Source organism: Anabrus simplex, chromosome 3, assembly GCF_040414725.1.
Source record: "Anabrus simplex isolate iqAnaSimp1 chromosome 3, ASM4041472v1, whole genome shotgun sequence".
Lineage (NCBI taxonomy): Eukaryota > Metazoa > Arthropoda > Insecta > Orthoptera > Tettigoniidae > Anabrus > Anabrus simplex.
Window position 1 is genome coordinate 12,047,121 of NC_090267.1, and position 25,592 is coordinate 12,072,712.

Here is a 25,592-nt window from a genome sequence, read left to right on the forward strand (position 1 = left end):
GTATGGGATTAGCCAGTGTGTCATTGGGCCTTAAGCCCACTTAGGTTCTTGTCTCTTCCAGAATGTTTATTAAGGTGTGCTGATGTTTTGCCTCCTTGCCTTTTTATAATGGCCTGTTATGTGCAACCTTTCCTTCTTATTAAGCCCTTGTAGTATGGGTAATTTTGCCCCTGTTTAATTTTTTTTGGCTCTTAGGGTAACTGTGTCTATGTTTCGGTTCCCCTTGGGAGCAGTACTTAAACTAATTGTGGGGCTTTGTAATAGATAAGCCTGCTATGGGGCAACCAGTATATGAACACTTTGAAGTGGGGTCACCCTTGGGTTGCCAAGTTTAATTGAGATTGTAAATAGCAAATGATTGCTTAATTGAGGCTAGCCTCTATTGTATCTTGTAGCTGAGACTCCTATAATATTGTATCTGCTTGGAGCATCTATCCTTATTCATAACATTGTACCTGTCAGGAGCAACTATGCTCTTTCATAACATTGTACCTGTCAGGAGCAACTATGCTTATTCATAACATTGTACCTGTCAGGAGCAACTATGCTCTTTCATAACATTGTACCTGTCAGGAGCAACTATGCTTATTCATAACATTGTACCTGTCAGGAGCAACTATGCTCTTTCATAACATTGTACCTGTCAGGAGCAACTATGCTCTTTCATAACATTGTACCTGTCAGGAGCAACTATGCTTATTCATAACATTGTACCTGTCAGGAGCAACTATGCTCTTTCATAACATGTACCTGTCAGGAGCAACTATGCTTATTCATAACATTGTTCCTGTCAGGAGCAACTATGCTCTTTCATAACATTGTACCTGTCAGGAGCAACTATGCTTATTCATAACATTGTACCTGTCAGGAGCAACTATGCTCTTTCATAACATGTACCTGTCAGGAGCAACTATGCTTATTCATAACATTGTACCTGTCAGGAGCAACTATGCTTATTCATAACATTGTACCTGTCAGGAGCAACTATGCTTATTCATAACATTGTACCTGTCAGGAGCAACTATGCTCTTTCATAACATTGTACCTGTCAGGAGCAACTATGCTTATTCATAACATTGTACCTGTCAGGAGCAACTATGCTTATTCATAACATTGTACCTGTCAGGAGCAACTATGCTTATTCATAACATTGTACCTGTCAGGAGCAACTATGCTTATTCATAACATTGTACCTGTCAGGAGCAACTATGCTCTTTCATAACATTGTACCTGTCAGGAGCAACTATGCTCTTTCATAACATTGCACCTGTCAGGAGCAACTATGCTTATTCATAACATTGTACCTGTCAGGAGCAACTATGCTCTTTCATAACATTGCACCTGTCAGGAGCAGCTATCCTTATTCATAACATTGCACCTGTCAGGAGCAACCATGCTCTTTCATAACATTGCACCTGTCAGGAGCAACTATGCTTATTCATAACATTGTACCTGTCAGGAGCAACTATGCTTATTCATAACATTGTACCTGTCAGGAGCAACTATGCTCTTTCATAACATTGTACCTGTCAGGAGCAACTATGCTTATTCATAACATTGTACCTGTCAGGAGCAACTATGCTTATTCATAACATTGTACCTGTCAGGAGCAACTATGCTCTTTCATAACATTGTACCTGTCAGGAGCAACTATGCTTATTCATAACATTGTACCTGTCAGGAGCAACTATGCTTATTCATAACATTGTACCTGTCAGGAGCAACTATGCTCTTTCATAACATGTACCTGTCAGGAGCAACTATGCTTATTCATAACATTGTACCTGTCAGGAGCAACTATGCTTATTCATAACATTGTACCTGTCAGGAGCAACTATGCTTATTCATAACATTGTACCTGTCAGGAGCAACTATGCTTATTCATAACATTGTACCTGTCAGGAGCAACTATGCTCTTTCATAACATTGTACCTGTCAGGAGCAACCATGCTCTTTCATAACATTGTACCTGTCAGGAGCAGCTATGCTCTTTCATATGTAAGTTAATGACTGGGAGTTCTCCCAATTAACTTTGTACCTGATTAAAGACTTCTAAGTCCAATGTATTGTAGGAGCTGACAAGCCCGTTGTTAATATTTCAACTGTTCCATGTTATGCCATTGAATTACTCCTAAGTTTTAAGGAAAGAAAGGGGAAGAAATTCCAAATTTTGTTACAGAAAGAGTTTTCTCGAAATGATCCCCTGTCCAGCCATTTAACCCTGGTGCACCGGGCGAGTTGGCCGTGCGCGTAGAGGCGCGCGGCTGTGAGTTTGCATCCGGGAGATAGTAGGTTCGAATCCCACTATCGGCAGCCCTGAAAATGGTTTCCCGTGGTTTCCCATTTTCACATCGGGCAAATGCTGGGGCTGTACCTTAATTGAGGCCACGGCTACTTCCTTCCTACTCCTAGGCCTTTCCCATCCCATCGTCGCCATAAGACCTATCTGTGTCGGTGCGACGTATAGCCCGTAGCAAAAAAAAAAAAAACCCTGGTGCTTCTTATTTCTCTGTGAGCCATGAAATTGTGATGACAATAATAATAATAATGTAATTTCTCTTCTTGTTTCTCTAGAAAGTCACTGAAATCAATTAGCAACTCGAGCTCAAGTAAATACTTTACTTGCTATGAAAACGGAAAAGAAAGTAGGGATCAAGGAGGAACCAGTCTGGCTTGAAGGAACAACAAGCACATCATTTGTGAGTATCATTCCAGATTGGAATTTAACTAGTGGTAAACAATTGTATTTTAAGAAATTAGTTCTAATATTAAGAGAGCAATCTTATGAAATACTACACTTTTAGTGTTGAGCACAATGGCAGAACAGCATGGGAAGAGGGAGCAACAGGATGGGCCCAAGGACAAACATGTAAACAAAAGAGGGCAAGGACAGGACGTCCCCTCATTAAGTGTTGACACCCAGAAACTCGCTTGTGGGGGAGGGGCTGAGAATTCTGTGTAGCGTAAAGGTTTGATTAATAAGTTGTATCTTTGATGATAGATTTTTACCAGTGCCAGAAAGAAATCTGTTTGTGTCTTTATGATGTGGCAGTAACTCATGGACAGGACCTGCAAAAGTAGAAATGCACTAAAGTGTAACCAACTCTAATTTACAATCAATGAATTTCTGCAATTCGTTATAGGGTAGTGATGACCTGATTGATTGCATTCTCACAATGTTTTTGTAGCATTCTTTTTTTTTTTTTGCTTTTTTTTTTTTTTTTTTTTTTTGCAATCAGGTTCCAGAAGTCTCTTTGAGGAGTTTCTCTCAGGAGCTTCTGCAGATGTACTTGGTATATAACGGGCATCATTTTCCTTAATAGGGTTATCAGGGATTTTGTTCTCAGCATTTATAGAACAGTTAATAATGACTTGGGACTGAATGGTCCCGTCGGGTGCCCAGGGTCCATTCTGTTGTCTATTAACATCTATATAAGAGTACGATTTTTGTGTAACCATATCAAATATGATATCGGCTGGTGATATAATTGACATATTACCGGACATATTACTGAGCAACCTATGGCTTGCAATTGTTGCCAGCCCTGACAGCTCTCCATGATTCAGGAGGATGGCTAATTTGTGATGTCAGTGTTCTTACTACAATAAGAACCCGGTTGTGGAAAGTATGTTTTTAGTATGACCTCACAGTCAGGTTACTGGAAGTAATCCTCAGTACTGCGTCCAATCCAGTGATCCAAGAGTTATTATTGCATTAAGTCCATCATAATGTTGAAGATTCAGTATTCGCTGATATAATCACACATAAGACATTGCATATACTTGATTCCATCTCCCATAGTACACATAAAAATAACTTTTATAAACATAATTCTGCCCAGGTCTTACAATCCATAACCTCAGTTGAAAAACCTCTAACACAAGATAACATCATCTTAATATTATCTCCCATACGTACAAATCCATGTCACAAACAGTAAACAAAACATTGCAGTCTTGCACATCCTAATATAGTTCCATTATTGAAATGACTGACTTCTGCTTCATCATGGGAATATGGCATAAAATTTGCCATAATTAATATTATCTGTCAATCATTCTGAAGCGTTTACTCCTTCCTACAGATTATTTGTAAACACATCACTGCCTGTACTACACAACTACAATTACTAATAGAAAATATAAAAGAAAGAGGAAACCTAACAAGGAAAAGTAATCTAATCCACTTAACTCTTCCATCTTGCTCTCGTAGATGTTGACATAGTTAGTCGGGCAGGTCATTCATATTGGCATCATCGCACACGTGTTTCATTATATCGAACCATGTCAGGCATTACATTTTCCTGTCCTTTTGCTGCATACCAGTAAGAAGTTGAAATATCAGTTGATATCGCTAATAATTTAGGATGATTGTTCTGAATTGAATAATACTTCCCCTACCGCCTCTTGGCAGCCTTCAGAGTATGTACAATTTGAGAGGGAGTTATGTAAATTCATTAACACGAGGAGAAGGGAACAACTGAACTACAACATCTGGTAAAAGTGGGTTTGTTACTCCCGTTTTGGATGTTATTTTAGGGAAATAAAATAAATCATATTTACAATGTTCCATAAGCTACTATCAAATTTTCAAGCCTTTAAAGTATTTGTTAGTTCTCAAACTTGACGTATTCACTCCCTTAAGCGATCACCCGGGCAATATTAATTACACTCATGTTGAAAGACTAGAGATAGGGAGTTCATATTCACAGGACATGTTCATTAGTATGTTCTGCATAATAAGATTTATATTTCAGCCACCTAGGTTCAGCATGTGTCCTGTTGCCTAGTAGGCACTGGGTCCTCCATTGGCACTGATAACTTGTTCCATGCGTGATGGCAACGATGTGTATATGTCGTGAATGGCGTTCTGGGGTATAGCCATCCATGCTGCATTCACCTGGTTCCACAGTTCATCTTTGGTGGTTGGTATTGGGTCACAGTGCCGCACCCGGCCTTCCAACATATCCCACACATTTTCGATTGGCAATAAGTCCGGTGATTGGGCTGGCCAGGGCAACAGTCTGACATCCTGTGACAACATGAAGGCATGTGTTTGTGCAGCAACATGTGGTCGCGCATTGTCCTGCTGAAATGTGGCGTCTGGGGTGTCATGCCGAAAGGGTATGGGGACGGATTTCCGGATGTCATTCATGTAGGTCAAACTGGTCACAGTGCCCTGGACACGCACCAGCTGTGATTTGTGTTTGCACCCCACACTATAAGGCCTTTAGTTGGCTCTCCCCCTGTACATGAGCAGCAGTTTCCCGAATGGATGCATCATGCTCTCTCGTGCCAATAATGCATTCTCTTTCAAACTCACTCATTTTATGGTACAGTTCTCGCATGCATCTGCTCAAGTCACACTGGACCATCACCTTTGGTTTATAGCAACAACGAGAGCTGCAGGCACACTTTACCATTTGGTGGTGAAGTGCCAAGGTATCAAACTGAACGTTGAACCTGAGGGCCGACATGCTTCAAATGAGAGTAATTTCTTCAGAAGACACTAATGCACACGTCTTGTGAATATGAACTTCCTATCTCCAGTCTTTCAAGGTGTTCTTTCTTTTTTATGATCATGGGTGTAGTAGATGGAATCCTATGCATGCGCTTTGTAACACGAAAAATCCCGGCAAGACTGGGATTAGAAAATAATTGGAAACTGAAAACATGCCTGAATTGAGTAGGAAAACCTTCCAAACTACGTCCTACATAAAATAATGACAATAAAACTACAATTATCAATCTCACTGTACCGAGGGATTTGGTTAAAGTGCCAAACGAAATAGAAGATATTGAAACAATGCAACAGCACAAATATGACCTATATGGATGCATGGCATACTACATACATGGATGAGAATAGAATATGTGACCTCCAGAAATCGCCCACTAAAATGTGATTATCTTCCGTGATAAGAATGTTAGCAACATATCCTATTTACTTTATGTTGGATATTTCTAAATAACTGACTTCCTGGTCTGGTGTAATAAATGTACAGTATACTCTCAGCTGTTTATCTGTAGTCATTTAAAAGGACATCCCTTTAGTGCCTGGCCTATAAACCTACATTCAATCCAGCCCATCTGTGTTTCACATTACAGCCCCTTTCTGCTGGGACAAACTCTGTCGATTATATCGATTCTTAAAACTCTTCTCACCAAGCTTGATATCTGCAGTCGCTTAAATACAGCCAGTGTCCAGTATTCAGGAGATAGTGGGTTTGAACTTCACTGTCAGCAGCCCTGAAGATGGTTTTCCATGGATTTCCATGTTCACACCAAGCAATTGCTGGGACTGTACCTTTAGTGCCTGGCCTATATACCTACATTCAATCCAGGCCATCTGTGTTTCACATTACAGCCACTTCTAGCCCTTTCCTGTTCCATCATTGCCATAAGAACTATCTGTGTCGGTGCGATTTAAAGCAACTTGCAAAAAAAAAAATCTTCTGTCACAAATATTCTCAGTAGTTTCTCTTAATTATCATAATAAAAGGCAGACTTAATATTTCACATAATTCTTCTATTTCCTGCTTCATATTTCATCGCGGATCAACAGCAGTTTATTCTGGTTCGCAAACACACATTCTAACACTTACTTCATCATTGGCAAGTCTAAGTCTTGGAGAATCCTAGATATCAGAGGAAATGGAAATCTATCTGCTCTCACAAAAGTTCCCTAGCTTTAATTTGGGATGGGCATGACTTCAAATCTTACCAGCTTAAGCAATAATAATACTAATAATCTTAAGCCTTGGTCATGCATAACAGCATTATTAATTAATGAGTGTCACTTAAAACCAGGTATTCCTGGACACTGAAGTAAGAGATAAAGGACCCTAACATTCTGTACAAAGGAAACCTTAATAAATTATTTAATATCAAAAACAATACAGGAAAGTAGATATATTGGATAGTTCGGCTGCCACCTCCACCTCCGGCTCCCTGGGGCCTGATCCTCTTCCTCCTCCGGGGGGCCTTCCCAGGAGCCTGTTCCTCCCCCTCCTTCTCAGGGGCCTCTTCCTCCTCCCGCGGGAGATTTGAATTTTGGCGCGGGATTTGAATTTGTAAACAAAGCCACGTGCTTTTTGACAGATGTCATCGACAACAACGCATTGCTAACCTCACTGCTGCCATCTTGACGGGCCTAAACCTCAGTGCTGCCAACTTAAACTCACTAGCGCGAGATTTGAATTGGTAAACAAAGCCACGTGCTTTTTGACAGCTATCATCGACAACAACGCATCGCTAACCTCAGTGCTGCTATATTGACGGGCCTAAACCTCAGTGCTACCAACTAAACCATACTAGCGCGAGATTTGAATCAGTAAACAAAGCCACGTGCTTTTTTGACAGCTGTCATCAGCCATCTTGCATCGCTAACCTTAGTGCTGCCTTCTTTATGGCACTGCTGGTAATTTAAAAAATTGTGTCAGCTGTCATCTGCCATCTTGCATCGCAAACCTCAGTGCTGCACTCTTTAGCTACTTACCTTTGGAATGTGGTGGAGGGCAATTTGAAAAATTCTGCTTGACAGCAGCCATCTTTAATCAACAGAGCACCGTGCTGCCCTCCTTAGCTACATACATTTGAAATGTGGTGGTGGGTAATTTAAATTCCATGTGCTTTTTTGACAGATGTCATCCGCCATCTTGCATCGCAAACCTTAGTGCTGCACTCTTTATGACACTGCTGGTAATTAAAAAAATTGTGTCAGCTGTCATCCGCCATCTTGTATCGCAAACCTCAGTGCTGCACTCTTTACCTACTGACCTTTGAAAAGTGCTGGAGGTAATTTCCACGTGCTTTACAAACCCACGTGCTTTTTTGACAGCAGCCATCTTTAATCAAGAGAGTATCATGCTGCCCTCTTTAGCTCTCTTGTTTGGAAACAAACCCACATGCTTTTTTCACAAGCAGCCATCTTTAATCAACAGAGCATCGTGCTGCCCTCTTTAGCTACTTACCTTTGAAATGTGGTGGTGGGCAATTTGAAATATTCTATTTGACAAGCTGCCATCTTTAATCAACAGAGCACCGTGCTGCTATCTTTATCGTAGTGGCGGGCAATTCCGTCAGCTATCACCCGCCATCTTTGATCAACAGAGCACCGTTCTGCCCTCTTTAGCTACTTAACTAACATGTGGTAGAGGGCAATGTGCTTTATTGACAAGCTACCATCTTTAATCAGCAGAGCACCATGCTGCTCTCTTTAGGTACATACCTTTGAAATGTGGTGGCGGGCAATTTCTATGTGACAGCTGTCATCCGCCATCTTGCATCGCAAACCTCAGTGCTGCACTCTTTAGCTACTTACCTTTGAAATGTAGGTGGTGGATAATTTGAAAAATTATTTTTGACAGCAGCTATCTTTAATAATGAGAGCACCGTGCTGCTATCTTTACGGTTATTACCTTACGCATGTAGTAGCGGGTAATATGAAAAATTCTAAACAGCTGTCATCCGCCATCTTTAATTAACAAAGCAACGTGCTGCTATCTTTAGCTACATACATTTAACATTTTGTGGCGGCAATTTGAAATTCTATCCAGCTGCCATCTTTAATCTACTGAGTACCGTGCTGCTATCTTTAGCTACTACTTTTGAATTGTGGTGGCGGATAATTTGAAATTCCGTTAGCTATCATCAACTTTAATGCATTTGCGAACCTAACCTCTCATCTACCATCTTGAAGGAGTGCTTATTCGAAACCTGGTGCTGGTACTTGCAAGGCATAACGCCCGAACTACACTAGGGAGCGCCTAGCAGTTTCACCCGCTCCTAGTCCTGTTTTTCAACCGGATACCCTTCCTGACACCAGAACTGGTGATTTGAAGTTGCAAAAATCTGTTTTACAGGCGGATGCCCTTCCTGATGCAAGATTTGAAATCACAAGAATCTGTTTTACGGCCGGTCGCCCTTCTTGATGCTGGTTTTTAAATCACAAGAATCTGTTTTACAGCCGGATACCCTTCTTGACGCTAGAACTGGGAGTTTAAATCACAGTATCTAGTGTCTTACATCATGAACCATTGTTTTACAGCTGGATGCTCTTCCTGACGCCGAAGGGCCGGTATTTAGCCGGTTGCCCTTCCTGACGTAACAGGACCGGGATTTTTTTTGCTAAGTCACTTCCATTTTGCTTGCACAAGAGCATGTCAGATGCAAGTCATGCTGAGTAGCATTCGCCTATGGCTGTAGTTGCTTCTGCATGCTTTAACTCGAATCCTAAAACAGATCCATTGGATAGGGACCGTCAACCAAAAATTAGCGCCTAACAAATTGCCTGCGTAAAGTTGCAAACATGTAGATTTAGCTAGCACTTTGTTGATGGTCGCTGTAAAATTACCTACCACCACATGTCAAAGGTATTAAAGATGGCAGATAACAGCTGTCAAAAAAGCACATAGAATTTAAATTACCTACCACCACATGTCAAAGAATAAAGTTACGTGTCATAAAAATGGCAGCGCGATGCTCTGTTAATTAAAGATGGCTGCTTACAAAAAAGCTCGTAGAAATTACTGCTACCTCATTTCGAAGGCAGTACCGTAAAGAGTGCAGCACTAAGGTAAGCGATGCAAGATGGCGGATAACAATTACCACCACCACTACATTTCAAAAGTATAGCAGTACGGTGCTCTGTGGATTAAAGATGGCTGCTGTCAAGAAGCATTTTTCAAATTATCTGCCACCACATTTCAAAGGTATGTATCTAAGGAGGGCAGTACGATGCTCTGTTGATTAAAGATGGTGGCTTGTCAATAAAGCACATCGCCCTCTACTACATGTTAAAGGTGAGTAGCTAAAGAGGGCAGCACGATGTTCTGTTGATTAAAGATGGCGGATGACAGCTGACGGAATTTTTTAAATTACCAGCGGTGCCGTAAAGAATGCAGCACTAAGGTTTGCGATGCAAGATGGTGGATGACAGCTGACGGAATTGCCCGCTACTACGATAAAGATAGCAGCACGGTGCTCCGTTGATTAAAGATGGCAGCTTGTCAAATATAATTTTTGAAATTGCCCGCCAACACATTTCAAAGGTAAGTAGCTAAGGAGGGCAGCATGATGCTCTGTTGATTAAAGATGGCTGCTTGTGAAAAAATCATGTGGGTTTGTTTCCAAACAAGAGAGCTAAAGAGGGCAGCATGATACTCTCTTGATTAAAAATGGCTGCTGTCAAAAAAGCACGTGGGTTTGTAAAGCACGTGGAAATTACCGCCAGCACTTTTCAAAGGTAAGTAGCTAAAGAGTGCAGCACTAAGGTTTGTGGTACAAGATGGTGGATGACAGCTGACACAATTTTTTAAATTACCAGCAGTGCCGTAAAGAGTGCAGCACTAAGGTTTGCGATGCGAGGTGGTGGATGACATCTGTCAAAAAAGCACATGGTATTTAAATTACCCACCACCACATTTCAAAGGTATGTAGCTAAAGAGGGCAGCACGGTGCTCTGTTGATTAAAGATGGCTGCTGTCAAGTAGAATTTTTCAAATTGCCCTCCACCACATTTCGAAGGTAAGTAGCTAAAGAGTGCAGCACTGAGGTTTGTGATGCAAGATGGTGGATGACAGCTGACACAATTTTTTAAATTACCAGCAGTGCCATAAAGAGGGCAGCACTAAGGTTAGCGATGCAAGATGGCTGATGACAGCTGTTAAAAAAAGCATGTGGCTTTGTTTACTGATTCAAATCTCACGCTAGTAAGGTTCAGTTGATAGCACTGAGGTTTAGGTCCATCAAGATAGCAGCACTGAGGTTAGCGATGCATTGTTGTCGATGATAGCTGTCAAAAAGCACGTGGCTTTGTTTACCAATTCAAACCTCGTGCTAGTGAGGTTAAGTTGGCTGCACTGAGGTTTAGACCCGTCAAGATAGCAGCACTGAGGTTAGCGATGCGTTGTTGTCGATGATAGCTGTCAAAAAGCACGTGGCTTTGTTTACCAATTCAAATCTCGTGCTAGTGAGGTTAAGTTGGCTCATTGAGGTTTAGACCCGTCAAGATGGCAGCAGTGAGGTTAGCGATGCGTTGTTGTTGATGACAGCTGTCAAAAAGCACGTGGCTTTGTTTAGAAATTCAAATCTCATGGTAGTGAGGTTAAGTTGGCTGCACTGAGGTTTATACCCGTCAAGATGGCAGCAGTGTAGTTAGCGATGCGTTGTTGTTGATGACAGCTGTCAAAAAGCACGTGGCTTTGTTTACAAATTCAAATCTCCCGCGGGAGGAGCAAGAGGCCCCTGGGAAGGCCCCCCAGGAGGAGGAGGAACGTGGCCCTGGGAGCCGGAGGTGGAGGTGGCGGCCGAACTGTCCAATATATCTACTCAGGAACCCTATCTTACCAAAGGTATATTAGGGTTATAGTTTAAAATTATGAAGGGAATTCTTAAAAATTTAGTTTACAAAACAAACTGCACATACCAACATTGTCTATTTAGTACATGATACAGAAGTTTAGAAAGTTCCAGGTTACAACAATTCAGCTGGCATTCTAAAAAATATCTTCTCTTTGAAGCACTGGACAGTCAAATATCAAATGATTCACTGCCTGAATTGATCCAGAAAAGCATAAGTAGCCACCTGTAACATTAAGTTTAAAGCATTCCGAGTAAGATTTAAATTGTCCATGACCGGTGAAAACAAGGTTCTGCACTAATGCTTTACACAATAATCGATTTTAATGTTTTGGAAAATTTATTTCTTGCATAACATCCTTGCAAATCACATTTCCATAAAATATTCCCGTGGTGTAATATATGTAAATAAAAAAATAGCATTTTAGATATTTTGGTTCTCAATATCCAAAAGAGATGTAGCAGCTGATTTAGCTAATGAATCTGCTTTCTCATTGCCAGTAAACCTAGTATGACCTCTAATCAACGATATACAGATGTGCGAACACTGGTGAGCTTTTGCTCTGATATTGACAGCTATTGGATTTGTCATATTTATTGTTTACTGAATACAGTGTAGCTTAATTAGTACCCACAATGAGGTGATGGCTAATTTATTGCTCAATAATCTCATCCCCATCACAACACTCCATAAAACTTGTAAACCTACTTAAACTACTTTGCTCCTTTCTAAGTGGAATTCAATTACCTAATGGAATAAAGTAAAACCCAATGAAAAATGCTATTCAAACATTTAAAAGTCACATCATTTGCAGCTGTGGCCTGGCTAATATGAGGCCTAATATGAAATGGCTGCCACTGCCACAATAATAGTGATAACTAGCTGATGTACCCGTGCTTCGCTACGGAATTCTAAATTTTATACAGAATTCTAGGTTAGGTAGTGTAAACGTGGTAAGCAAGATTGTATTAAGTTGCATAGCTCTTAATGTTGCCCTAGAAGCACGACGGGCAAGTCACCAACGTCTTTTCTCATATGAAGACTGGGTTAGGGAATTTTCATTGCAATGGTAGGCCAGATTGCCTACCGTCAGTCACAATCAGGTTGGGGAGTTTTCATTATAAAGGCAGACACTCTCCGTCTGCCTTTATAGATTCTCAGAGAGACTCTCTTGGTGGGTTTCCCAACTGAAATGAACATGGGTCATTACAGTGACGTCAGTAGGAATGGCGCGATTAAAAACAATGCCTTCATATGAAATACTCGATGAAATGATAAACCACACATTTTCTCACTTATAACGAACAATACTATGCTATCGAACTAACACTCCAAATCTACAGAGCTGGATTGACCAAGACGCAGACATCTGTGATCCGTGAACAATCTTCGTCTATTTTTCATCGGGGGGGGGGGGGGGGGGATTGGTTCAAATAGTGGATAGTCCTAGGGCAAAAACTATGCCCGTTTAATCTGTTTCCTGGGAGTACCCGATGAGTCGGAAAATCTCAGTTCACTACACTGGCGGGGGAAAGCACTATCTGACGTGGAGGCAATTTTTCCTTTCCTCCAAGCCAGAGAAGAAACCACATCTTCGCTGCTAATTTGGAATAAAATTGTCGATTTAATGAAAGTGAAGATGAAGAATCTTTTCCTAAGAAACTGCTCTTTTCAAGGTTGAATTTTGAGTTATTTAGAGAACTATGATACTATAATTTGGAATAGGGCTAAATTGTAATTCCAGACCAGTTCATACTACTACTCCTACTACTACTAACTGAGCCTCTGACCTAAGTGCGCACACTGCTCATTCAAAACAGCGCGTCAGAGTAGGTATCGAATAGCTGACATGCTATGATGAACCAGTGTGTTACGTACCAGCAGTATCAGAAAATGTATGAACCAGAGGATTGGCATGCTAAAGAAGAAAGTTATCTAACTTCTCAGCTATTTACTGTCAATATTCAGTTAGACTGTTATACTCGGTACACAGCAGTAATCTCATCTATCGGAGTTGAATGTCAGCATAAGAGTCAAAGAACATTACAACAAACAACGATCAGTGTAATGTTATTGTTGATCTATGTTACGCGCTTTCACATTATTAATTGTCTTCCACCGGGCGAGTTGGCCGTGCGCGTAGAGGCGCGCGGCTGTGAGCTTGCATCCGGGAGATAGTAGGTTCGAATCCCACTATCGGCAGCCCTGAAAATGGTTTTCCGTGGTTTCCCATTTTCACACCAGGCAAATGCTGGGGCTGTACCTTAATTAAGGCCATGGCCGCTTCCTTCCAACTCCTAGGCCTTTCCTATCCCATCGTCGCCATAAGACCTATCTGTGTCGGTGCGACGTAAAGCCCCTAGCAAAAAAAAAAAAGTTGTCTTCCGGTTCTGAAATACCACTCTTATCATAATCGGTGCAGTAAAACTGAATAAAACAAATGATCGGAAATTATATTCTCTATAACTTTTGTTATGTTGTACTTTTCCATAGGACAAAGAACATAGGTATTTAAAAATTAAATTTTAGGTGCCTTCCCTTAAACTACGATTTCACCCAGGGTGAATAACATTGTTTATAGCTTAAACTGTTGTTTCTTATTCCCCGACTCTATATACCGATTTTCATTAAATTCTGTTTACCCATTTTGTCGGGGCTCGGCGTTGATATGGACTTATCAACAAAAATCCAAATTCATGAATATCTGTGTTATCATAGTCAGTACGGTAAAAATGCATAAGACGAAAATGATCAGAAATTTACTTCTATATAACTTTAGTTATGTAGTATTTATCGATATGACTACTAATAATATAAATATTTGAGAATTGAATTTTAGGCCTTCCCCTAAACTACCATTTCACTCAGCATGAATAAAATAATTTATAGCCTAGATTGTAGCGGCTCACCCCCGATTCCACACACCGATTTTTATTAAATTCTCTTCAGCCGTTTTCTCGTGATCCGTGTACATACATACATACCTACAGATAGACAGACAGACAGAAATTACGGAAAAGTAAAAACTACATTTTCTTGTTACTGTGGACATGATCGATACAGAAATACCATTCTTTTCAAATTCTGAGCAATGTACAGACAAAACTCTTATTTTATATATATAGATTACAGTAGTTTTCATTTTGTAGCATACTTCCAGAAAATGTAGGCTTTGGTATTGCCTGGAAACTATTATTTAAAATAGTGATGTTTGTCATTTTCCATGATTCTGGCACATAAGTGCAGTGTTCAGTCCTTACATCATTCATCTGTGGGACAGCTGCAAACCTCCAACATTATCTCTCTTGTTGTTTTCCACCTGTTCTGAGCATGTGACCATGTGGTTAGGGCCACACAACTGTGAGCTTGCATTTGGGACATAGTTGCTTTGAACCCCACTGTCAGCAGCCCTGAAGATGGTTTTCTGTGGTTTTCCATTTTTACACCAGGCAAATGCGGGCTGTACCTTACGGTAATTAAGGCCACACCCACTTCCTTCCCACTCATAGCCCTTCTCTATACTATCTTCACTGTGCGACCTGTCTTGTATTAGTGCGACGTAAAGCAATATTTTTGAAAAAGTTGTACTCTCCGCCTGTACAAAGTATTGAGCCCTTATTGAAGTTCGCACTTAATTAATCAGTCATTTATTCGAATGCACAGAGAATATTTCATTTTTATTAAGTACTAGTAACTGGGAGGAAGCATCTACATTCAGCAGCACGTCGCAATTTCTGCAGGGAGCTTGGAGCTCGGGTTTGTTTGCTCGCCAGCTAAGTTTAGAAGGTGGAATTTGACATGACGCACACAAAGCCGAATAAGGGATCAATAGAATTCCAACGGACAACATTTCGTAAGCCCGGGCGAGAGGCTAGGGTCGCTTATAAGAGATGTTTGAAGTAAGCGTCAGATATGCGATGTGTTGAGCCAGTGAAGTGGTAGAGCCACCGTCGATATGGCGAGGCATTGGTTTAGGCAAATAGCTTAATATGATAATAGTGGAAACTCCTGCGAGAAACTGGCGACACGCTTCTGCGTGCCATCTAGCGGTTCGAGAGGCTAACTACTCTTGCTACTGCTGTCAGCTGTGTATGCCAGAAGTGTCTTATTTGTACTTCAGATAGTTTTGTGCTTGTTATGTATCACGATTTTGGAAATGGCAGGAAGAGGAGTTATTTGTGCTATGTATAGGTGTTTTAATTACAGAAGGCAAAGTAATCGCAAGTCATTTTACAGATTTCCTAACAAAAAAGTCCTGTGAGTATAGGCCTACCTGTGCCTGTATTTTTTTTTCTATTTATGAGAACATACTTTCTTTAAAATATTGTTATGATTAAACCTATGCATTTAATCTATTTTTAGATGTACTGAGTGGGTTGTGAAGAGCAGAAGGGCAGATTTAGATGAAATTCTGAGGACCAAAGGACCAGAACATTTAAATAAAAGCTATGTAGTGAGCTCGGACCACTTCTCAGAAAAGGATTTCAGAAACAAAAATCTCTTAAGCCAAGGGTAGGTATATAATATTATATTTTCTTCTGGTTTTGCTTATCAACTTGCTTGAAGTACAAACATTGTATTTTTCCATCATTATAACTTTTATCACTAGTGAATGCCTGATTATTAAATGTTTATGATTGTTACAGAATTTGCCCAGGTGCAGTGCCATCACTGTTATGCCACAATGTCAAACAGACAAACCTGAGGAGTAGCCCGAAGAAAGGGAAAGGAGAGCCTGAATCTACCCCAGAAATTTCAGATGGGTTACCTGTACCAACAGAAAGTGCAGTCCAACCAAACAAAACCCCATGGCACTACAGCCCTTGAAAGGCCTTGGCCTACAAAGCGACCGCTGCTCAGCCCGAAGGCCTGCAGATTACGAGGCATCGTGTGGTCAGCATGACGAATCCTCTCGGCCGTTATTCTTGGCTTTCTAGACCGGAGCCGCTATCTCACCGTCAAATAGCTCCTCAATTCTAATCACGTAGGCTGAGGGGACCTCGAACCAGCCCTCAGGTCCAGGTAAAAATCTCTGACCTGACCGGGAATCGAATCCGAGCCCTCCGCTACCCCTACACCACGGGGCCGGCTGAAAGTATAGTCCAGGAAGATTATAAAGTGCCCGCAGAAGAGAGACTGAGTAAATGCTGTTCAAACTCAATCTTGAAATATAGGAATTCTCAGAAGTTGCTATCCAAGTACAGATCAGTGAATGAAAGTTTGAGAAGAAAACTGTGAGAAAAGTGTTGTGGACAACAGTGTTGCTCAGAACTTTATAAATTTTCAACCAAATCAAGGGAACCGTGAAGCTCACGGTCGAAGATATTCGAGTACTGACAAAAGTTTGCCTTAGATTTGCATTATTGTTCACCAAAGTCATAAAAGTTCATGCAAAACCATTTTTCTTTGCCAAGTACCAGGTCATTAAGAAGCTGGTTACAAAATGCTCAAGTGGAACCTGGAATAAATAAAATGGTTCTAAGCTTGCTGGAAATAAAAACTAAGAAAATGAGAATGGAGGAGAAGGTTATTTCACTGGTATTTGATGAAATTTCCATCAAGTCATCACTGGCATATGATCCTCAGGATCAGCTGGAGGGCTGAATGAATGTAGTGTAGGTATATGTAACAGCTTGCAAAATTCCTGACTGACAAGTATTTCAAAGTCCTTATAAAGGCATATGTGAATAGAACCAATGACTCAACAGTGAAAAATATTGCCTGTAAAAATACCAAGTTTAAAAAGATATTGCATGTGTGATTTGCTCTTGAAGACTGTAGGTCCAAATCATAACATGACGATCTAATATGTTAATTTTATAATACATTTGTTTTATTCTTATTACTGGTTCATTCAGAGCAACATCAACCTTTATCCTTCCCTATATTATGTTACAACAACGACGCAAACGTCTTAAAGTATGTATTTCGTTGGGTTGGAGGTCGAAATGTGTAGTGTTGGAATAGCGCGTTATGTTAGTGTTCCCTGCGAGCCGCTAGAGGGCAGCACTACGTGCTGTCGCCGCTGCTCTGCGTGCTAAGTGAAGAGAGTTTCCACTACTATCATATTAAGCTATTTGGTTTAGGAAGGAGGTGGCCCCAATCGAGGATACGACGGTGTCTTCAACGACGAGTTAATAAAAACTATGACCACGTCAGTTATTTACTCTGTTATTCGGGGAGATTCTGTGCAGGTAACTTCGTAAGAAGAAGTTTTTATTTACGCGAGTGATCGTGTGGGGACTCGTAAGATTTTGTTGGAAGACATTCAGTCTGCATTTGATATACTCAAGTTTTCTAATACTGGGAGAATGGCATTTAACTTACGATTAGCAAAGGGTGAGGACAGTTCCATTTAATCATTTCAAAATGCACAGTAGCCTGCCTGTGTAAATAGTTCTCCAAGGGCGTAAACTTTAACAATTTCCAGTCCAGCCTTTTATAAATGGGAAATATTTGACCTAGTTACGGGAGTAGATAAGAGAAGCGGTTCCGCGACTGAATGGGAACTGGTTTCACGGTCGGTGGAATTTACCCCCGGCTGTAGTATTCTAGTAACCGGCCGGTTGATCTTGAGCTAGTTTCTACATCGTGAACGAGGGGATGTTTTAGACGACATCCGGAAGCAGAAGCAGCAACGGAAAGTACGACATCACCATTCTACCCCTCGATGGAGACAAAAGGACTGATCCAAGTCTTTTCTGAAGGCAGCATTGTCATCGATATGGCGGGCTAAAAGCAAGATGGGGTCGGCTGTCTCCAGAGGACGAGCGGCCATCAGTCAACATAACAGATGAGTACAGAGTTTTAATGTAATTATGTGAATGTGAACATATTTAATGTTGCAAAAGGGAATAGGTTAGTTTGATATTTAATTTCTGTAGATGTAGCTTTGTTTGGAAGGACTATGTCCTATTTAAAGTAAATGATAGGAAGCTTGTTATTGTAAATATAATTGTAACGTAAATGTGGACCGTTTGCACGAGGTCGCAGCTTGCTTTCTTAAATTTTATTCTGATTTATTTAGCTGAGTGGTTAGCGTCATTTCTTTTACGAGTCAGTTTCTTATTTTAGCCTCATATATTTGTTTTTGATTTGTTTTGCTTTGATGTTAGAGATGCAGTGTACATCTCGGAGCTTAATTGTATATGCAAATGGGAATTCAAATTAAAGTCACGAAGGGCTAGATTAATGTATTATTAATAGGAGCTCAAAGTGTACGGAAACATGCCGTCACGTTTTCTGGGATTTATTGCATGATGTGTGAATGAGAGTGTGTAAGGTGGTGGAGTGCGGATCCATGAAGTTGTTAGTGTCGTCTTCATGACTATTTTGTATACCTAGGTTGTAAATTAGTAATTGATTCATAAGTTCCTCTAATGTTGTTTTGTATTTCGAGCTCCGACAGAATAAAATTTCTGTAAAATTTAAAATTTATTATTATTATCATCAATATGAGTTTCTCGCGATGTAGGATTGAGATATTTCAGTAACTTTCTGATGTTCAGACATGATCGATTGTCAATGTGGCAATTTCTTAGTTTCAGTTTTTCATATTTATTACAGAGTTGGCCACTTTATTATTCATGTTTAACTTTGAGCGCGAGTGCTTTGATTTGTGACCAGTGCGGTCTTGTTTCTTTCCATGTGACCAAATGTTAGACGACATCCTTCATATTTCTTCAGTTTTACGCAACTTTAGGACATGAGATATTATTTTCTGTGATTTTGAGTAGAGGACATGTTTCTCATCTGAAAGGCCTGCATTTTCTTGCTTATGTGACTTGCCTCGGGTAGACTGTTGAGCAGCGTGTGTAAAGGGTTGGACCCCTGTAGTTTTGGTATTGCTGCTTTATTTTGGGAGACGTGGATCTCCACTTTGAGTCATTCCGCCGTGTATTGGCGAGGGTGATATGTTTGTCTACCGAGGAGAGTTTTATTTGAGCGACCTATACTTCGTGATTTTATTGTTTCTCTCCATGTCTCTACGGTTGTTATAGTTGAGGAGAGTTTTATATCGCGATATTTGTTCCGGATTTTCTTTTACGATATAACCGTGCTGAGGAATATTTTGGTGTCATGCCGTCTTTTCCAGGATACAACGTTGAATTATATCATTTTTTATGTATTTGTGTCACGAAATTTCATTTCAGGAATCCACGTTGATTGTGTGCGTGATACTGTAAGGTCCAACTGTTTATTGATTTTATGTCATCTTTTTTTTTCAGGAACCTGCGTTGATTAGGAAGTGTTGCTTAAAGTGTAATTATATTTCCTTTTATTTTTGTTGAGGCTTTGAGCGGATGCAAGTTGGGTGAATGCCGCAATGCTTTCCTTGGTGAACCCTGGAAAATATGACAGCATGTTTTTGATTCTTTGAATGTATACATTGCCATTTACATGTTTTTGATTTGTGTGGTTCCGATCCACTTTGTTTGTAGTGCTCATGAGATTGTTCATGCCTCAAGATGTTTATATTCAGCGTGTTATATATTGTACAGTTAGGTTAGTTTTGTCCCCCCTTTTGCGCATTAGATCACATCTTTAGGGACCCCACTGCAGTGTCAAGTGTGCAGAAATGGGGAACTACTCATCTACAGTTAAAAGTGTCAGCGAAAAGTAAAGCCAGGAGCGTGGTGCGAACACGCAAGCCCATGTGTTAAAATTAATGAAACTTCAAGATTTGATTTGATATGTTAAGTATGTGTGTCAGCATACACTGTAAAGTTGTAATATATTCTGATTCTCAAGATGGAGTTTATCCAGCTGGAAAGAAAAAACAATCTGAGTCATGTAAATTTGGATCATTTGATACTTTGCTGTTTTAAAAAAAAGATATTTATCTTGTTTATTTTTAATAAACAGGTTTTCCTCCAAAACTGAGGTCGTGCTTCGCCTTGCTTTATTTGTAGATTTTAATTGACCTCACCATGTCCATTTTTAGTTATATGTTCCCCATCAAGATCCAGGGTGTATGTATTTTAGGGCATTATTTTTATCATGTGTGGACTGAGCACGCCTGGGATCGGCTGACTAGTCTCGGGCAAATTACCTTGATGGTAGAAACAGGGACAGTATATTCATTTTGAAGTTGAGCAGTGAAAGATGCAAGATGCTCATAGTGTTCAATCCTGATTAATATTGTCAAATTGCCACCTCACTTGCAAAGGATATAGGATAGCTCTTCACCAGCTGCTGTTCTATTGTGCCATCCCACATTCATTGTTGCATGTAACTTATTGATAACTGAGATGGTGTCCAAGTATATATTACAGATTTGGTCGAATAACAGATTATTGAAATACTCTGGACCGTTGTATTTGTGCTGTACAGTTACTTATTTATTCAAATTGTTACTCTAATTTAGAGATTATATAATTTAGCAAGTCGAGTTCAGTAATGAGGAAAATTACTACGTTGTTTAGCTCCTTAACACTTTATTGGCATCATTCCTATTTTTCTGTTGCTTTGAATCTTGCCTGAGATGTACGATGCTAATTAAGGTTACGGAGCTGAACATTTCAATTATTTGATGATGATGATGATGATGATCATAAATGCTTATTTTTTAAAGGGGCTTAACATCGACGGTCATCAGCCCGTTTCATTTATTTAGTCCATCATTGAAGATGACTTGTTTATCTACAGAATCTCATGACCGAGTAAGAATTTGAATTAAAGCTATTTTATAGAAACAAATATGAAGGTTATAGGCCGACACTCACTGTGACTGGCTGTCGGTGAACAACACCTGATTGTCAGCTGTTCTCTCCTGCTTTTCTCTATCCCTATTTGGTTTATATTTTCCAAATTCTCACTCTCCTGAATTTTACATGCCTTTCTCATTTTGTATATTCATCATGCATGTGAATCCTTTACTTAATTCTCTCTCTTTATTCCTTCTTCTGTTCTGTTGTGTCTTCCTTGTTGTTCACCTGCTTTCCTCATTCTGTCCACATTTTGCACTTACCTCTCTCAGGCTCTGATTAGTAGGATGCCTTGTTATTGTCTGTTTTCCAACTAATATGTCTGTCAAGGGGAAAAAGTAGCGACATGGGTTTTTCTTAGAATTGAATAGAGCATCTGTTAATGAACTAGAGAAAGACTCCAGCAATGCAACAATGGTTAATGGATTTCAAAACTTGAACTGTTGTTAGAACAGCTATGGTTATAATAATCTGGAGTTGGCAGAACCTCGTTAGAACATCCTGTTTGGAACAGGGCATACAGCAGTCAAATTTCAATGGCAAATCAAATCTGCTGGGCTGAGTGGCTCAAATGGTTAAGGCACTGACTTTCTGAGCCCAAGTTGACAGGTTCGATCCTGGGTCAGTCTGATGGAATTTGAAGGTGCTCAAATATGTCAGCCTCATGTCGGTACATTCACACCACATAAAAGAACTCCCTTGGGACAAAATTCAGGCACCTCAGGGTCTCTACAATCCATAAAAGTAGTTAGTATGACATAAAACTTATATAATAGATAATTTTAAGAGCTATAATTTTCATGCCATGGTTCCCAAAGCAGACATATTGTTTTAGTCAGTTCTCGGTCACCACACAGCAAGTGAAAGACAGTCATAATCAGTTACAGAGCTCCAATTATTAACATAATCATCAGGCTTGATAGCATTTTCATTCCTCAATAATCAACCACTGACAGCTCAAAATGTACCGCATACTTGGGCATCTCGTCTCGTCACTGCCAAGTCTTCCCACCTCAAAATTTGCAACAATTTAGTAACACTTACTCCTTTGTTGGAGATCTCCCAGAACAAAATGTGCTACTTTCCTTTGAATTTCTTCTAGTTCTCATATCAAGTAGTCCTGGTGAGGGCCCTATACACTGGAGCCACACTCTAACTGTGCTCTTACCAGATACTAATATACCCACTCCTTTACATCCTTACTACAACCCTAAATACTCTCTTAACCTTTCTTAACTTGCAGGATTGTGAGCGACTGCAGGGGGACTTAAACAATGTATTGAGATGGACAGCAGACAGTGGGATGAACAGCCAAGTTGTAAGTTTCACCAGGATGAAATGTCCTCTCAGTTTTAATTATTGTGTTGATGGGGTGATAGCTTCTCATAGGGAACAATACAAGTACTCAGGAGTTAATATAAGGAATAATGTTCATTGGAGTAATCATATTAATGAGGATAGTTAAGAAATATCATATCGTTATCAAAGTGAAAGTGTAAGAATGCATAATATTTATCACTGAATCAGAAATATAGATGACGTTCGGTAGTTCCGATCTGTGAATGTCTAAAATGCAAGTCAAGAGGGAATAGCAAACTCATCAAGACATCAGATGGCAGTACCATGGTGGTATGTTAAGCATAATAAATCACAAAATTTCCACACAGGCAACTTATTAGTTCATATATGTTAAGGTTTTTTCATAGGTGTTCTCTCAGTGAATGATTTGTGTTCTGAATTAGGCAAGTATCCATTCTTATTCTTTAGCGGAATACTGTTTTCCTCTCACTTTAGTGGCTCTACTTTCAAGATTGTTTTTTTTTTCCTTAACACTGCCCAGTTTATTTGATGGACAGGCTATATGACCTGTATGCTCTGAACTGTGGCTGGTGCTCAAGATGAAACTGGGGAGGATTGGACCTTGATTTTCTGAAGTGTCTTTCACCAATAAGGTCTGCATTCATGTTACATGTTTGAGTCTTGGTTATGCATTTTTGATACACTTTTGATGCCCAGGACAGGTACGTTATTTACTATCAAATTCATAATTTTTTCTACACTTGCCACTTACGCCAGGATCCTTTCATTCTCTTACCTTCTTTCTGATATTTTTATGGCTGTATGAGGATAAACACAAGTTTCAAGCATGGTAGTGCTAGTGAACTGATATGACAGTTGCATAATATTACTAAGGGCTGCTGCTTGATGCTTTGCTGTTATGAGTAACATGGTTGCCTTTCTTGTATAAAAGTTAACATAAAATCAGGAGGGGATGTTCTCATAGATGTGACTGATCGTAAAGGAACTCGGCAAAGGGGAAATGAGTCCTGAAAGCTTTAAGCATGGTTACAGTATCTCCACGTACCTTGCAACATTGATTTATTTTTTAGGTATTTGCTACATTAGCCACTAGAATTTTAATAATAATAATATTGTTTTTACGTCCCACTAACTACTTTTACCATATTCGGAGAAGCCCAGGTGCTAGAATTGAGTCCCCACAAACCTACTATGCTGGCGTAGCACGGGGAGAGGTGATACTCCCACGTGGCGCATCCTAGGTGGCGGATAGGGGTTCCTAACCGGCTTGCCGGCGAACTTGAGGGAAATAAAATACCTCTTGCGGACCAAACACACAACCTCCTGTGGGTGGGGGATGCAGACGAAGAATACATCCACTGTATCCCCTGCCTGTTGTAAGAGGCAACTAAACGGGGTGACCAAGTGATGATTGTATTAGAACCACAAAACTACATGTGCATAGTACCACTATGTTAGGTACCAAATAGGTTTGTGATTTGTACCACGCAGGAGCACCGTGCAGTCAGGCTTTTACAGTACCTGTGATTAGTACCACTATATGAGCGACACCATGGTTCTGGCTTGCCTATGATTAGTATCCACTATATGATGAACACCATGGGATAGCACGAGTCGCTGTGGTTAGTACACTTATGTGATGAACACCATATGTTTGCGTTGGCTGTAAATGGTTCCGCAATGTGCGAAACACCATAGGTCTGTGTTACATGTGCAGATTTCATTACGTATGAGTAATACCATAATGAGTGGAATACCATGAGTCTATGCTACTTTTGATTAGTACCACACCATGAAAAATACCATGTTACTACTTTCCTACCCATAAGTACCATTACGAGGGGCCGTTGACCAGGATTTTGGACCCCTTTAGACTGCAAGCATCATTGATTCAGTATTATGCTATAGACTCAGTCCCTTGGTCAGTAATAGTATTGTTTTACGTCAGTTTCTGTGACTGAGGCTTTGCGGGTCGGCTCGACTGATTGTTTTAAATTCATATCCCTCCATTCATTCTTCATCCTCACGTTTCAGGTTTTAAATTCTGGTCAGTGGAGAATTTTGGACTTTTATTTTGTCATTGCATTTCATCACATTTTGTACCTTAGGGGCCAGTTACCTAGATGTTAGACCCCTTCAAACAACAATCATCATCATCATCATCATCATCATCATCATCATCAGAATTGAGTCGCGCAGGAGTTTCTTTACTTGCCAATAAATCTACTGACACGAGGCTGATGTATTTGAGCACCTTCAAATACCACCGGCCTGAGCCAGGATCGAACCTGCGAAGTTGGGGCGAGAAGGCCAGCACCTCAACTGTCCGAGCCACTCAGCACAACCACTAGAATTTTATTATATTTTGCTGAGAATTAGCTTGAAAATCAGCTGTGTTCTTCAACTATTATTAGTAAAGTTTAGATTTGTACGCTGTACAGGTACATCATTGCCAGTTCTGTTGATGAAAGGTGAACTAAATTCGAACCTGTCACCTATAGTTAAGGTTTACTTCTGATGAAGCGAAATGTAAAGTTTATCTGTAGTTTATCTCATTCATGAACCAAAGATATCAAAAATATAAACATTGCATACAAAGTTGAGTCTACATCTGTTGAATGAAAATTACACAAATGGTGGCAAGTCTGATGATCACAGTGACAGCGGACTGTAGGAAGAGAGGCTGAGAGGACAAAGTGTGGCGTTGTGTGTGATTATCCGTGCCCTTTCAAGTTCCTTCTTCTATTGTCCATTCCATCTTGGCTTTTGGTCACAGTGTTCCCAGGTTCGTTTCCTGGTGGGGTTGAGAATTTTAACCGTCATTGGTTATTTTCTCTGGCACGGGGCTGGGTATATGTGTTGTCTTCATCATCATTTCATCCTCACCATGACACGTAGGTCACCTACATGCTTCAAATCAAAAGATCTGCACTTGCCAAGCCGAACGTGTCCTTGGACACTCCCGGCCCTAAAAGCCAAATGCCATTTCATTTTTTCTTCCTCTATTTCTTGCTCTTGTCCTCTGTTCATTTTTATCCTATTATCTATTCATTTTCCTGTTCCTGGCCCTTCATATAATTATTCCATATGTACCGGGCGAGTTGGCCGTGCGAATACGGGCGCACAGCTGTGAGCTTGCATCTGGGAGATAGTGAGTTCAAACCCCACTGTTGGCAGACCTGATGATGTTTTTCCATTGTTTC

At 40.2% G+C, this 25,592-nt stretch overlaps 1 long non-coding RNA gene across 1 annotated transcript in view; it reads left to right on the forward strand.

Annotated features, from left to right (window-relative positions):
• Window positions 1-2,577: 2,577 nt before the first annotated feature.
• The window catches only part of LOC136866936 (uncharacterized), a 36,362-nt gene continuing 13,347 nt past the window's right edge, over window positions 2,578-25,592 (forward strand). The window contains exon 1 of the long non-coding RNA XR_010859589.2: window positions 2,578-2,699. This is a non-coding gene — a long non-coding RNA (uncharacterized lncRNA). The remainder of the gene's footprint in view (window positions 2,700-25,592) is intronic.